The sequence below is a fragment of the Oryctolagus cuniculus genome, chromosome 13 (genome assembly GCF_964237555.1).
Source record: "Oryctolagus cuniculus chromosome 13, mOryCun1.1, whole genome shotgun sequence".
NCBI lineage: Eukaryota > Metazoa > Chordata > Mammalia > Lagomorpha > Leporidae > Oryctolagus > Oryctolagus cuniculus.
Window position 1 is genome coordinate 6045598 of NC_091444.1, and position 13004 is coordinate 6058601.

A 13004-nucleotide genomic window follows, 5' to 3' on the forward strand; every position below is an offset into this window, starting at 1 on the left:
ATCCACTGGGAAGCAATCTCATGTCTAGTTGAAAAATATGGTATAATGGCATCTTAAATATAGGGATATATTTCCTAGGAGTATTTAATAATAAGAAATATAAGCATGCATAAGAAATTTATCTAATAGAAGGTAATAATAATTGAAAACAATCATTTACTCAAACTTGAAAATTTATACAATGGGTGGCAAAGCACACATTAACATTATTATATTAACCCAAATCTAGTTACTCAACTCTATTCTCCAAGGACAGGTTAAAATTTAGCTATGCACAACCACTGTGCTAAGGCATCAGGATGTTTAAGAATAATAAGACAAAGGCCACCTCGTTATTTATTTATAACAATTCACTTGCATTATTTTTCATGTTAATGTTAAAAAATTTGAATGCTTGAAGCCATTATTGAGAGACTTATTATTTGAGCAAGGCTGGACCTTCTGGAAAACATACGCATCCCTAGAAACAATGTGTATTTTGTAAATATTAGAAGCAGCATTTGCTTGCTTCCACGCAGTATGTAACAAAAGGATGTAGCTCATCCATTAACTTTTCAACACCTTGCACAGATTTCCCTCTACTAACTGTAATAGTCATCGTAACCCCTCCAAGCAGTTATGGCACTTTTTTGAGTGTACTACCCCAAACTTTGCAGTGATATATGATTAAAACGATGACATTTTTCTTACATGATTCTCCCTTCACTTCCACTGATGTTCAGAAATTTGACCACTTCTTTTGCTTCTCAGCATCTACCACGATTTAGGCTTGTGGCCAATGTCTATAAGTGAAGTTAAACATCCTTTCATTTGATTATTGTTGATAGCCCTTGCTTATTTTCCTAGTGTAATATTGTATCTTTTTATTTGTTGAACTCGATATTTAGCCTTGTACTATAATGTAAATTAAAATAGTAAATATTTATTTTATAAGATGAAAAAATAGTTGTGAAGTATTCACCTAGGAAAGATTGTAAATTTTATAATAATTATTTAACTATAAAATTATGAATTACCTTTGACAAGTAGAACATGACTAATAGGAGGGATTTGAAGAGAGACTGAGAAACAAACTTTATCAGATCTTCTAACTTTTCTACTCCCTGACATCATTTTTATCACTGGGTTCCTCACTTGACTGCTTTACCCTGGCTTTGTTTGAAGATAATTCAGTTTGAGTAATTCTGCGAGGAGAAACCGTATCTACCCTAACCCAATATGATTGTGTAGTCCTCATGAAGTTGTAAGATCGTGAAGTCTAGATAGCTGCCAGCATAAGGGAATGCATTCTCCTCCTGAAGCACATTTCTGAATGAAAAAGACGCTGTGACCTGTTTGCCAACATTCCCTTCAACTTTGCTCCTGGCTGTGTAGCACCTTCCCATCTGTAGGTACAGACCCTGAGTCTCAAGCTGCAGCAGCTGTCTGCTTAACAGGTGATTTTTCTATTACCCGCCATGGTTACAGCCACCCCTACCGGCCATGCAGGGAGCACTCCCTGGTGTTCCCCACCTCACCTAAGATCAGCCAGTTTCATGAATTAATTTCTGTTTCTGGGACTGGCACTGTGGCGCAGTAGGTTAATCCTCCGCCTACAGCGCCAGCATCCCAAATGGGCACCAGTTCTAGTCCTGGCTGCTCCTCCTCTGATCCAGCTCTCTGCTAAAGCCTGGGAAAGGAGTAGAAGATGGCCAAAGAGCTTGGGCCCCTGCACCCACGTGAGAGACCTGGAAGAAGCTCCTGGCTCCCGGCTTCAGATCAGCTCAGCTCCCGCCGTTTCAGCCATCTGGAGAGTGAACAAGTGGATGCAAGACCTTTCTCTCTGTCTTTCCCTCTCACTGTCTGTAACTCTACCACTCAAATAAATAAATAAAATCTTTTAAAAATTTTGTTTGTGATTGACAATATTCCACCTATGTCTATATTCTTCAGAATAAAGTCACAATGATAGACACAAACATCCTGGAAATGCATTTTGTTTTTAATATCATTAAACACATATCCATCTATTTTATATAAATAAATTACTAAGGATATATATATATATATATATATATATAAAAATATCCCCAAATAGACTTGTATATGAACGTTCACAGCACCAGTATAGGTATCAGTCAAGTGGCACTCAACAAGAGTATACAAACCAATTGTAGTCTACTCATAGTAGTAGAATACTATTTATCAATAACAAGAGACAGATTGCTGATATATTTACAACCATCAATGAATCTCAAAAGCATCATCAACAAGCATAACAGAATAAATTCTAACATTCCAGTATATGGTGTTCCGGTATAGTCTTTCTTTAGTCATGGAAGTGAAGACAGGTTACCTCTGTGCATTTAGGTGGGTGTTGAGGATTGACCAGCTCTATGTGATATCAAATCATACTTTTAAAAAATATTATTTATTTATTTATTTATTTGTGATGTAGAGCAATAGACAGAGAGAAACAGAGAGAAAGGTCTTCCATCTGCTGGTTCACTCCCCAGATGGCCACAATGGCTGGCATTGTGCCATCCAAAGCCAGGAGTCAGGAGCTTCTTCCAGGTCTTGTATGTGGGTGGCAGGAGCCCAAGCACTGGGGCCATCTTCCACTGCTTCCAAGGCCATAGTGGAGAGCTGGATCAGAAGAGGGGCAGCCGGGACAGGAAATGGAGTCCACATGGGATGCCAGCACTGCAAGTGGAGGCTTAGCTTACTATACTACACTACTAGCCCCACAAGTCATATTTATCTAAATGGTTTGACATGTGCAAAAATGCATCGAGCTGTGTTTGATTTATGCATTTATTACATGTGATTTTTAAACGAAATACTAAAAACAATGAAAAACACAATTCAATCAATATTGGTTCATATAATTTGGAACTAGATTTTGTCACTGCTATTGTCGTGGGCCATGACTCATTCATGTACTGCCTGGCTCTCACTGCCTTGCTATGCTCTGGCTACTCTAATTAGTGTCATTGTCATAAGCTTTGCTACAGGATGGCAGAATGACCATCATAGCTTTGGATTTGTTCATAGTGATTTGCTCACCTTAATTTAAAGAGAGATTGATCCTGTCTTCAATATATGCAGAAAATGTTTTTTATAAGACAATTTTAAATAGTTGGTTGGGACACTGTAGTTGACACTGTGTCAGTCATGCACTGTGTTGGGCAGTTGGTTTTCTAAGACCAACTTCAATTGCTTCTCCCTAGAGGGGAGTTGTCTATTTAAAAAAGAAGGAAAGATGTGAAGAATTGGTATTGAACAAGTATTGACTGCAAAGTCACTTGAGATGAAAATGAACTCAATGAGATGTGAAAGAACATTCTCAATAAATGTAGAATACTGACCAAAATATAATTGATGATGGAAATCGGGAGGACTAGCCAATGGCATTACTGAATGTTTAATGGTGCATTTATTTTATATACACATGCAGTATCAGAATTTGGACTTGGAAGTGCCTCTTAGAATTGACTGAGAGAATGGACTTATCTCCAGAACACGTGAGAACATATAGCTTCCACTTAAAAGATCTTAGAGGCAGTCACAGCATTGGAAAGTTCAGTTTCAATTGACACCAGAGGGCAGAGACAGATTCTGATGAGACAAGAAGAGCAGCAGTGTTTGTCTGCTGTTGATTTGGGGTTGCCGAATTCTAGAAGAAAAGAGAAGGATAGGAATTGTTCCAGGATAAGTTAAGAAGTGTAAAACACAGTGATTTGAGAATACATATTCAAAACAAATAGATAGCAGCAGAGTCCATATTTGTATAATGTGAGATTACACAAAAGTTCTAGTGGTCTGTATCTACTGAAATTTGAGTTTGAAAATGTCAAGAAAGCAAGTGTGATTTTATTTAAATTGCAGGCTAAATTCACAAACTGTGTATGAAGGTTGTGGAAGCAATCCCTGTGAGTTCTGTGGACACTAATGTTCATCACAGCAATTTTGCAATACGAGAAACTTTTCCTTTTGAGAGGCAGAGAACTAGCAATGAGACAGACACACTCACACAAGCACATATACAGAAACAAATACAGGGGAAGCACCCATCTGCTGGCTCATTCCCCAGATGCAGGCAGCATCCAGGGTTGCACCAGGTTTAAGCCAGGTGCAGTGAACTCAATCCAGGTCTCTCATGGGCAGCAGGAACCCAACTACCTGGGCCACCACTACTGCCTTGGCAAGTACACATTAGCAGGAATTAGGAACAGAGCTGGGACTCCATCCCAAGTATTTCACCATAGGATGTGGACATCTTAAGTAGCATATTAACCATTATGCAAAACACTAAAAGCACTCATCTCCAGCAAGTATTATGGGAGTCTTTTAAAATAGCATTTTATTTGTTTTTCTATTTATTTGTTTGAGAGAGAGATAGAGATCTTCCATCTTCTGGTTCACTCCCCAGATTGCTACAACAACCTTAGCTGGGACAGGCAGAAATGAGGAGGCAGGAATCTCATCCAGGTCTCCACATGCAGAGATCTGCTCAGCAAATTTTCCAAGGTGAAGAGGGGACAGAGTGCGATGCATAAACACAAAGACAAGCGATTGTGGGAGAAGGAAAGGAACTTCTCTTTGCCTCTCCCTGTGGCTTTTATTCTCTCTAGCTAACATTCTGCCTTGTTGCATCAGCAACTCTTGTTTGTTCTCATCAACACTATTTCACCTATGTAGCAGTACGCATCAGGCTATGTCTCAGAAGGAGGGGAGGGACATCTTGTGAGACTAACAGACTCTTGCCCATTTGTCTAATATCTTACGAGGAGGAGGGGGACATCATGTGTGATACACAGACCTGTGTGTGATACACAGGCCTGTTATCCTGGTACAAGACATCCCAGGTCTCTGTGGTATGAGCCTCCCCACAATCTAAAGCAGGAGGGGACTGTTCCCAGCATCTTGGCCTTCAAAGAGGTGCAGGTAAGTTGTTCCCATCTCCTAAAGAGATTGTCGAGTCTGGCAACCCACACCCACCTGGAAGGGTGCCCAATTACTTGGCCTGTTGTCTTCTCCTTTTCCCAGGCCATCATCAGGGAGCTAGATTGCAAGTACAACAGCCCGGACAACAACCTGCACCCATAGTGATGCTGCAGTTTTACCCACTGTGCCACAATGTCAACCCCTATGGGAATCTTGATACAGCCCCACTCCCCATGAATACAAATTAGGCTAATAAGATGATTCATCACTTTTAGGGCTTCTTTAAATTAGTTTGCAGTAAATTTAAAAAAGGCATTCAAATGATTTTAACTTTCTACCTGGAATCAGAGGTGAAAACTAATATTTTTGAATTTACAGGTTGAGTGCATTACTAGTAATTCCTGGTTAAAAGATCCCCACTCAACAATTCAAGTTTTTAGCACCCTAATTAGAATTTATTCTTCTCACTGTGGCTAAGCTGCTTAGAATAATCCATTCAAGCAGTGATGTGGAGAGCATAGGGACTTGATAGACAGGACATTACTATTAATGACATACCTAACACAGTTTGGGTTACAATTATTTGTATATGTGTTTGATTTAGTTATCTTTCTCTCAGTGTGCATATAAATAATTTCACAATACTCATTTTATTAATTTTCAAGTAAAATCTTGTAATAGAATTATTATCTATGGGGTACCTTTTTCATTCCTTTTGAAGTTGTGTTTCTCCACAGGAAGCACAGATGGATGATCCAAGAGAAGTTATGCCAGAAAGTGAGCATGAAAATTTAAATTAATCACACCTAAGCACAAGCGGCATTAAATCACTGCTGTTTCCCGTCTTTGCTATTGTTTCCATGCCTTTCTTACCATTTCCACATTCTGAAACTGGAAACATCTCTTCTTTCATCATCACTTGTACATATGTAAGAAAAAAGAAAGAATTTAGAGATTTGTCACAAATAAATTTTCCTATAGTCTTTGCTCTTTTATGTATTTCTAAGAGTTATGTTAATTAATCATAATCAACCTGTAGATAGTATTTTTTTAGTTAGATAAGGGCTTAATTCCAGCATATTTTTCCCACTTACTTTCATGTCTTTTCCACAAAAACACCTTAAAATAAGATTATTTCTGCATTTTTGTTTTTATTCCTCTCATTTTTTCTGCTTTGTCCAGTTAAATGCAGAGTTACTATCAACACTTTTTTTTTTTTTCAGATTAGCCATTACCTGCAAGGTGCTGTTTCCAGTGGTCAATACTCCTCCTTTATTTTACTTGATCTGGTGGCAAAACTCCAATTGGGAATAATTTCTCTCTTCTGTTTGCCCTCTCTTGTTTCTTATTCTTACACTTCCTGAATGTCCTAAGTGTCTACCTGGGTCTATTTTATATTCTTGTATCAAGTACCTGATGCTGGGTAATTAAAAAGAAATAGGTTTACTTAGCCTACAGGCTTTGAACTCTGCATCTGCTCACCTTCTAGCAAGAGCCACATTCTGTGTCATGCATGGGAGGAGAGTACAAGGACAGCTGGGTTGTCAGTTACTAACCCATCAGTCCCAGGAGAAGAAAGTCACTGTTGGAAGACTTAATCCAACCTTGTGGGAACTAATTCACCTCCCAAAGCAGCCACCCTGGGGATCTAATATCAACATGGGATCTGTTGGGAACAAACTATGTCTGAGCTTTAGCAAAGTCTACACCCTATTTGAGTGGTTTTTCTTAGTCCCATGTAACAGGTTGGTTGTTCTGGTTTCTTGCCTATTGAAACTTCCATCAATAGTGATTCCTAATGTGTTATGATGATATCTTCATTAAAGTGACAGCCATGTCTTCGTTCTGCCTTCTGGTCTATCTTGGTCTCTTGAAATGCAATAGTTTCATATTGTGCAGTTTCTTCTGTAGCAAAGTTTTTTTTTTTTTTTAATAGTGACTCATAATGCATTCTGAGCTTACAATCCATCTATATGTTCTTCTCTATTAACATTCAAAATCCTATGTATCAAGACCTTCTGAAATTCTCCACTTGCATTGATTTCAAATCCATTAATCCTAGAGCAATTATCCTGGCTACTCAATCCCAAAATATTTCTCCCTACAGAACTCCCAGTTCACTAATGTCTTCTCAGACCACAATCTAAGAATCATTCTTCTGGATAACACCCATTCACATGACAAAATTTGATCATCATCAAATGTCATCACTTCTGTCCTCAAATAATGTATAGAAAAATGTCACTTCATATAAAATCTGGTCATACTTATTGATCTCTCTTATCTTGGATTTTTGAGATGGTAGCCTCTGTGTTTTTTTCTCAGAATTGCAATGGCTAATGTGAGTTTCTTAAAACCTCTTAAATCATGCTAACACCCACTTGAAAACCCTGCAGTGCCCACCTAGGTCACTTAGAGAACAATTTTTTTTCTTACTGGAACAAAAATGTGTGCTTGATGGCAAACTCAAATTCCCACCTACCAATGCCCTTCTGAGGCCATTGGCTGCCACTCTCATCCCAGAATCCATGTTTGGTGCACCGGGATCCTTCAGCCTTTCAGACATCTTATACTCAGATTATTCAAACCAGATGTTCACACGGATGTGTCCCTCAGCCCAGTCAGATCTCTGTCCAAGCACCGCGTTACTCAAGAGGTGTTCATTTACTACTTTGTGTGAAAATAATACCACTCTCCATTCTTAATTCTGTTGCCTTGAATTATATTTTCCACTGTATTTTTCAAGATCTCACCCACAATTCATCTACTTGTTTATATGTTATACTTTGGTTTAAGTAACAAAATATAAGCTCTCTGAGGGAGTCATCATTGTGTGTGTGTGTGTGTGTGTGTGAAATGCAGTTTATTGTATTTCATTATTTTATTTCAGTTGTGATTTAAGTAAGATTTAACTAATTAATTTCAGTGAAATATGTATTTTTTTTTTATATTTTTGACAGGCAGAGTGGACAGTGGGAGAGAGAGACAGAGAGAAAGGTCTTCCTTTGCTGTTGGTTCACCCTCCAATGGCCGCAGTGGCCAGCACACTGCGGCCAGCGCACCGTGCTGATCCGAAGCCAGGAGCCAGGTGCTTCCTCCTGGTCTCCCATGCGGGTGCAGGGCCCAAGAACCTGGGCCATCCTCCACCACCTTCCTGGGCCACAGCAGAGAGCTGGCCTGGAAGAGGGGCAACCGGGACAGAATCCGGCGCCCCAACCGGGACTAGAACCTGGGGTGCCGGCACCGCAAGGTGGAGGATTAGCCTAGTGAGCCGTGGCGCCGGCCAAGTGTAATATGTCTTTATCTGCCTCATTGGTAATATAAAGAAATGATTGTGACTTATAAAATATTGCTCCATCCAAACATATTGTGCAATTAAACTAACAACATTTGATAAAATATTTAAAAAATTTTTCTTCATAGATGATGTGGAAACCTGGCTGATCAGATAATACCTACATAACTTATTGACAAGACAAAGCTGAGACTATTAATGAGGGAAAATGGCACTTCACAAAGCTTTGGCAGTATCCACACAGGAAGGAGGTCAGGATTTATCGGGAATTGTAAATTGGTTTTGACACAGGTCTTCCAATGTGGAGATCAATCAAAAGTATTTAAGATGGCCAACACTGCAGCTCAACAGGCTAATCCTCTGCCTTGCGGCGCCGGCACAGTGGGTTCTAGTCCCGGTCGGGGCGCCGGATTCTGTCCCGGTTGCCCCTCTTCCAGGCCAGCTCTCTGCTGTGGCCAGGGAGTGCAGTGGAGGATGGCCCAAGTGCTTGGGCCCTGCACCCCATGGGAGACCAGGAAAAGCACCTGGCTCCTGGCTCCTGCCATCGGATCAGCACGGTGCGCCGGCCATGGCAGCCATTGGAGGGTGAACCAACGGAAAAAGGAAGACCTTTCTCTCTGTCTCTCTCTCTCCCTGTCCACTCCGCCTGTCAAAAATAAAAAAAAAAGTGTTTAAGAAGCATGTTGTATCAACTGAAAATGGTTGGAAACAGTATTCACAGTATCCACACAGTTTTAGCAAGCACTGCTGCTGAGCTCTTCCACTGAAGAGCTGAGGATGGTAGAAGTCGCTGCAGTGAGCCCCCACTGCTGAGGCATTCCTGGAGGAGCGAGAAACTACTATCTGGGGCGGTGTTGTGGAACAATGTGGTACGTCATTTCATAGGACACTCGCATCCCTGTTAGGGTGCCAGTTGGAGTCCACTCTGTTTCAGATCCAGCTCCCTGCTAATGTGCCAGGGAAACCAGTGGCAGATTTCCCAACAGCTTGAATCCTTACAACTCACATGGGAGACCTGGAAGAAGCTTCTGGCTCCTTGCTTCAGCCTGATACAGCCCAGTCATTGTGGCCATTTGGTGACTGAACCAGTGACTGGAAGATTTTCTTCTACCTGTCTCTCTAATATCTCACCTATCAAATAAATCTTACATGTGTGTGTATGTTTATAATATATATTAAATATATCAAATATATCTATATCTTTATCTATCTCTCTATATATATACCTATATATATATATATATATATATGTTGTATTAAAGGACTACTTGCCAAGAGAGTAGAACATAAAGATACAAAGCAGACAGAGAGGTTGAGATTCTTAGCATAGAGAGTGTGTGATTCCACAGTTTTGAGGCATTGGTTCAGCATGGTGTGAGTCTAAGTCACATGTTTGCATAATTAATGAAATGTTAACCCGGGTTTGGAGCACTACGATTACTACTAAGTAAACTAATCTAACACTTCTCTGCACTTCTAATTTCCTAAGAACATTCCACATTCTCAAAGTAGGTTATTTTGCACACTAATTTTTGTCTATTTTGAAATTAAAATTTGTAGACTTTCATATAATTTTTTTGATTTTTATAATATTGTTGAATATTCTTAAATTCACAGAACAAAAAATGTACCGAATAATTATCAAATTCTTCTTGATAACATCAAATATTTTATCTTTTACTTCATAAACAAAGTTGCTCGATATATATTTGTTTAGCAGGAGTAATCATCATTTTGATATAAAGCCCATTAAAGTGCTGGGGTAGGAGATTTTAAGAAAAAAAGGGAAAAATTTCATTTTCTTTTAAAATTTGTCTTATACAGAAATAACATATGCTCCTGCTGCGTTGCACTCCTTCCCTGTTCTCAGATTCCCCTCCTGTGCTGGGAAGAAGTCTCAGTCTGTGGTGTTTTGGAAGAGGGAGGAGAAAAACCCACCATGGGGGCAGTGGGTTAAGCCATTTTTGGTGATTCTTGCATTCTGTCTGTGCTTCCAGTCTCGCAACCCTGCTAATGCATGTGGAGGGAGGTTGCAAAGGTTGGCTCATGTTCTGTCACCCAAATATGACACCTGGATAAAGTTCCTGGCTCCTGGTTTTGGCCTGGCCCAGCCCTGGGGACGGTGGGCATTTGGTGAGAGAACAAGCAGATGAAACATCTCTCTCTCTCTCTCTCTGTGCGTGTGTGTCTGTGTGTGTGTGTGTAGCTTTGTGTTTTAAGTAAATAAAAAAGAAAGAAAGAACCTTTAAAACTTGTGAAATGTTTTCTGTATTCGTCAATCTTTTCAGACAGGGGTTTTATTTTCTTAAGAGCTACTGGAGCTAGCGGGTACATTTGAAGTGCTTGTGAAATATGTTACTGATTAAAAGATTCTGTATATCACTGGTATAGACCAAAAATCTGCACTGAAATGTCAGAAAAAGAAAACTCTCTGGGGAATGCATGCACACAAGCGCATGTGCACACGCGTGCACACACACACACACATTGACATTGACATTGCCCTCAGATGTTTACTTTCAATTTTATCAGTGGAAATATTTGTGTGAGGTACTAATTATATTTTGCATTGCATGTCAAAGCTAATGCTCCTAACAGCTCCCCCAGAACCATTGAAGTAATGTCATCCATCAAAATCACATTTGTGATTCTCACAAAATATATACGTTCCATATTTTGAATATATGTTTAATACTTTTAAATTGTGGAAAAAATAGCTCTTTTATTTTGGGGCAGCATACAAATCATATTCAGAACTAAATCTTGAGATCCATGGTAATGTATTATTTTAGCATTGGGTAAATGATTCCAAAAGAAGTTACAGAAGGCAAATTCCAATTTTTTTTGAACAAGTAAACATTATTAAAATAAGTTCACCTTTGATGTGAATATTCTAATGAATGCTAGAATTTGTATATTTTATTAATACTGCATTTTGGAAATATGAGTTTCAATGTATGACCAATATGCTTGTCATAATTTTCTATTATTTTTAAAATATTTTAATTTATGAGTATGACCCCTAGTACTACATTTCTGATTTCAGAGAAGTATGTTTAACAAAGAAATGAAATAATTGTGAAATAATTTTAATATTATTTGTCTGCAATTTGAAATGGTCATCTTTCCATTTGATTACTGCTTATAGCTCTTGACTGTATTCCCATTAACTAGGGTCTTTTTTGGTTTTTACTTGGTAAACTTTTTAATTAATGGAACGTTAAGCCTTTGACAGTAATGTATATTAAAATGTTATCTCAATAAAGGAAGGAAGGAAGGAAGGAAGGAAGGAAGGAAGGAAGGAAGGAAGGAAGGAAGGAAGGAAGAAGGAGGGGGGAGGGAGGGAGGGAGCAGGGAGGGAGGGAGGGAGAGAGGAGGTAAGGAGGGAGGAAGGAAAGAAGGAGGGAGGGTGGGAGTCTTGAGGGAAAGGGGGAAGGGAAGGAGTGAGGGAGGGAATATCATTATAAGTAATGTATCTGTGAACTACATTGAATTTATTAACATCAGAAAAAAACTAACAAAGCCAACTCCTTGTAAAAACAAAATGATAAACCAAGAGAAAATCAACTTTCCATTCTCTTTATAACTGTATGAATGTGTGATTCACAATGAAGCACAAAACACTTTGTAAAATGGACTTTGAATACATAGGAGATCACGCATGTATAATACTCCCCGACTGATGTACAGTTTGCAGTCACCCGAGCTCCTAGGGAAGGCATGGCGCTGCAATGAACTATGTGTGTCAGAGCAGGAAAAACCACTTAACCTCTTTGAACTGTTTTGCAAATATAATTCTCCCTGATTGTAGAGTGATAAAATACAAACTATTTATACTTCAATGACTTTGTGTAGTCCAGTTGGATAACAGACATGTAAAAGCTTTGTATTATACATAGAAATATTTCTGAACAGGTACCCCTCATCTGTCTCATACAAAACCCCCCTTGTGCAATCACATCTCTACACTTTAGGATTCGACTTATCTCTCACTTTAAAAAACTTTTATTTATTTATTTAGCCTATTTGAGAGGCACAAAAAGAAAGAGTGGGAGACTTAGAGGAAGATACAGAGATTGGTTCCACCTACTTATTCACTCCCTAAGTACTGGCAACAGCCAGCGATGGCCAGGCCAGAACTAGGAACTGGAACCTCAACCCAGGTTTTCCACATGGGTGACCGAGACCCAAGTACATGAGCTTCACTGGCTGCCTCCCAGGGCGAGCGCTAGCAGGAAGCTGGAATTGGGAGCAGAGCCAGAACTGAGACAGACCTCGGCATTCTGAAATGGGATGTCTTCCTTGCTTGTTGTATCATTTTGCATCCATTGGTTTCTGCCATCCTATGTGCTTTGCTGGCTGAGCGTTCTTGATTCTCCAGGATGCTTCAGGAAATGATTCACCTCCTGAGAACCAATTCTATGCAGCATTATTGGGAGTTGAACAGCCATAATAACACCACTTCACCCATGAGAGTGCTGTAAAATTTTTGGCTACAATTATTTGCTCTTTCCTCCAATATCAAGACCTATTTTTCTCTCCAAATGCCAGTTTCATATTTCTTCTTTACTTGAAAGATTACCAGTGTCCTAGTTTCACAAAGTTATGCAATTATAATGCAGAATCCACTTACTTTGCAGTAATTGGACTACAGCCATCACTATGGGAATAAAAGCAAGGCTTACAGCTCAGAATAAAGAACAAAAACATATCATACAGATTGTGCAAAAGGGTAGAACACTACTTGGCCTCAATGACACTCAGCATCAATGTAGAATTCTAA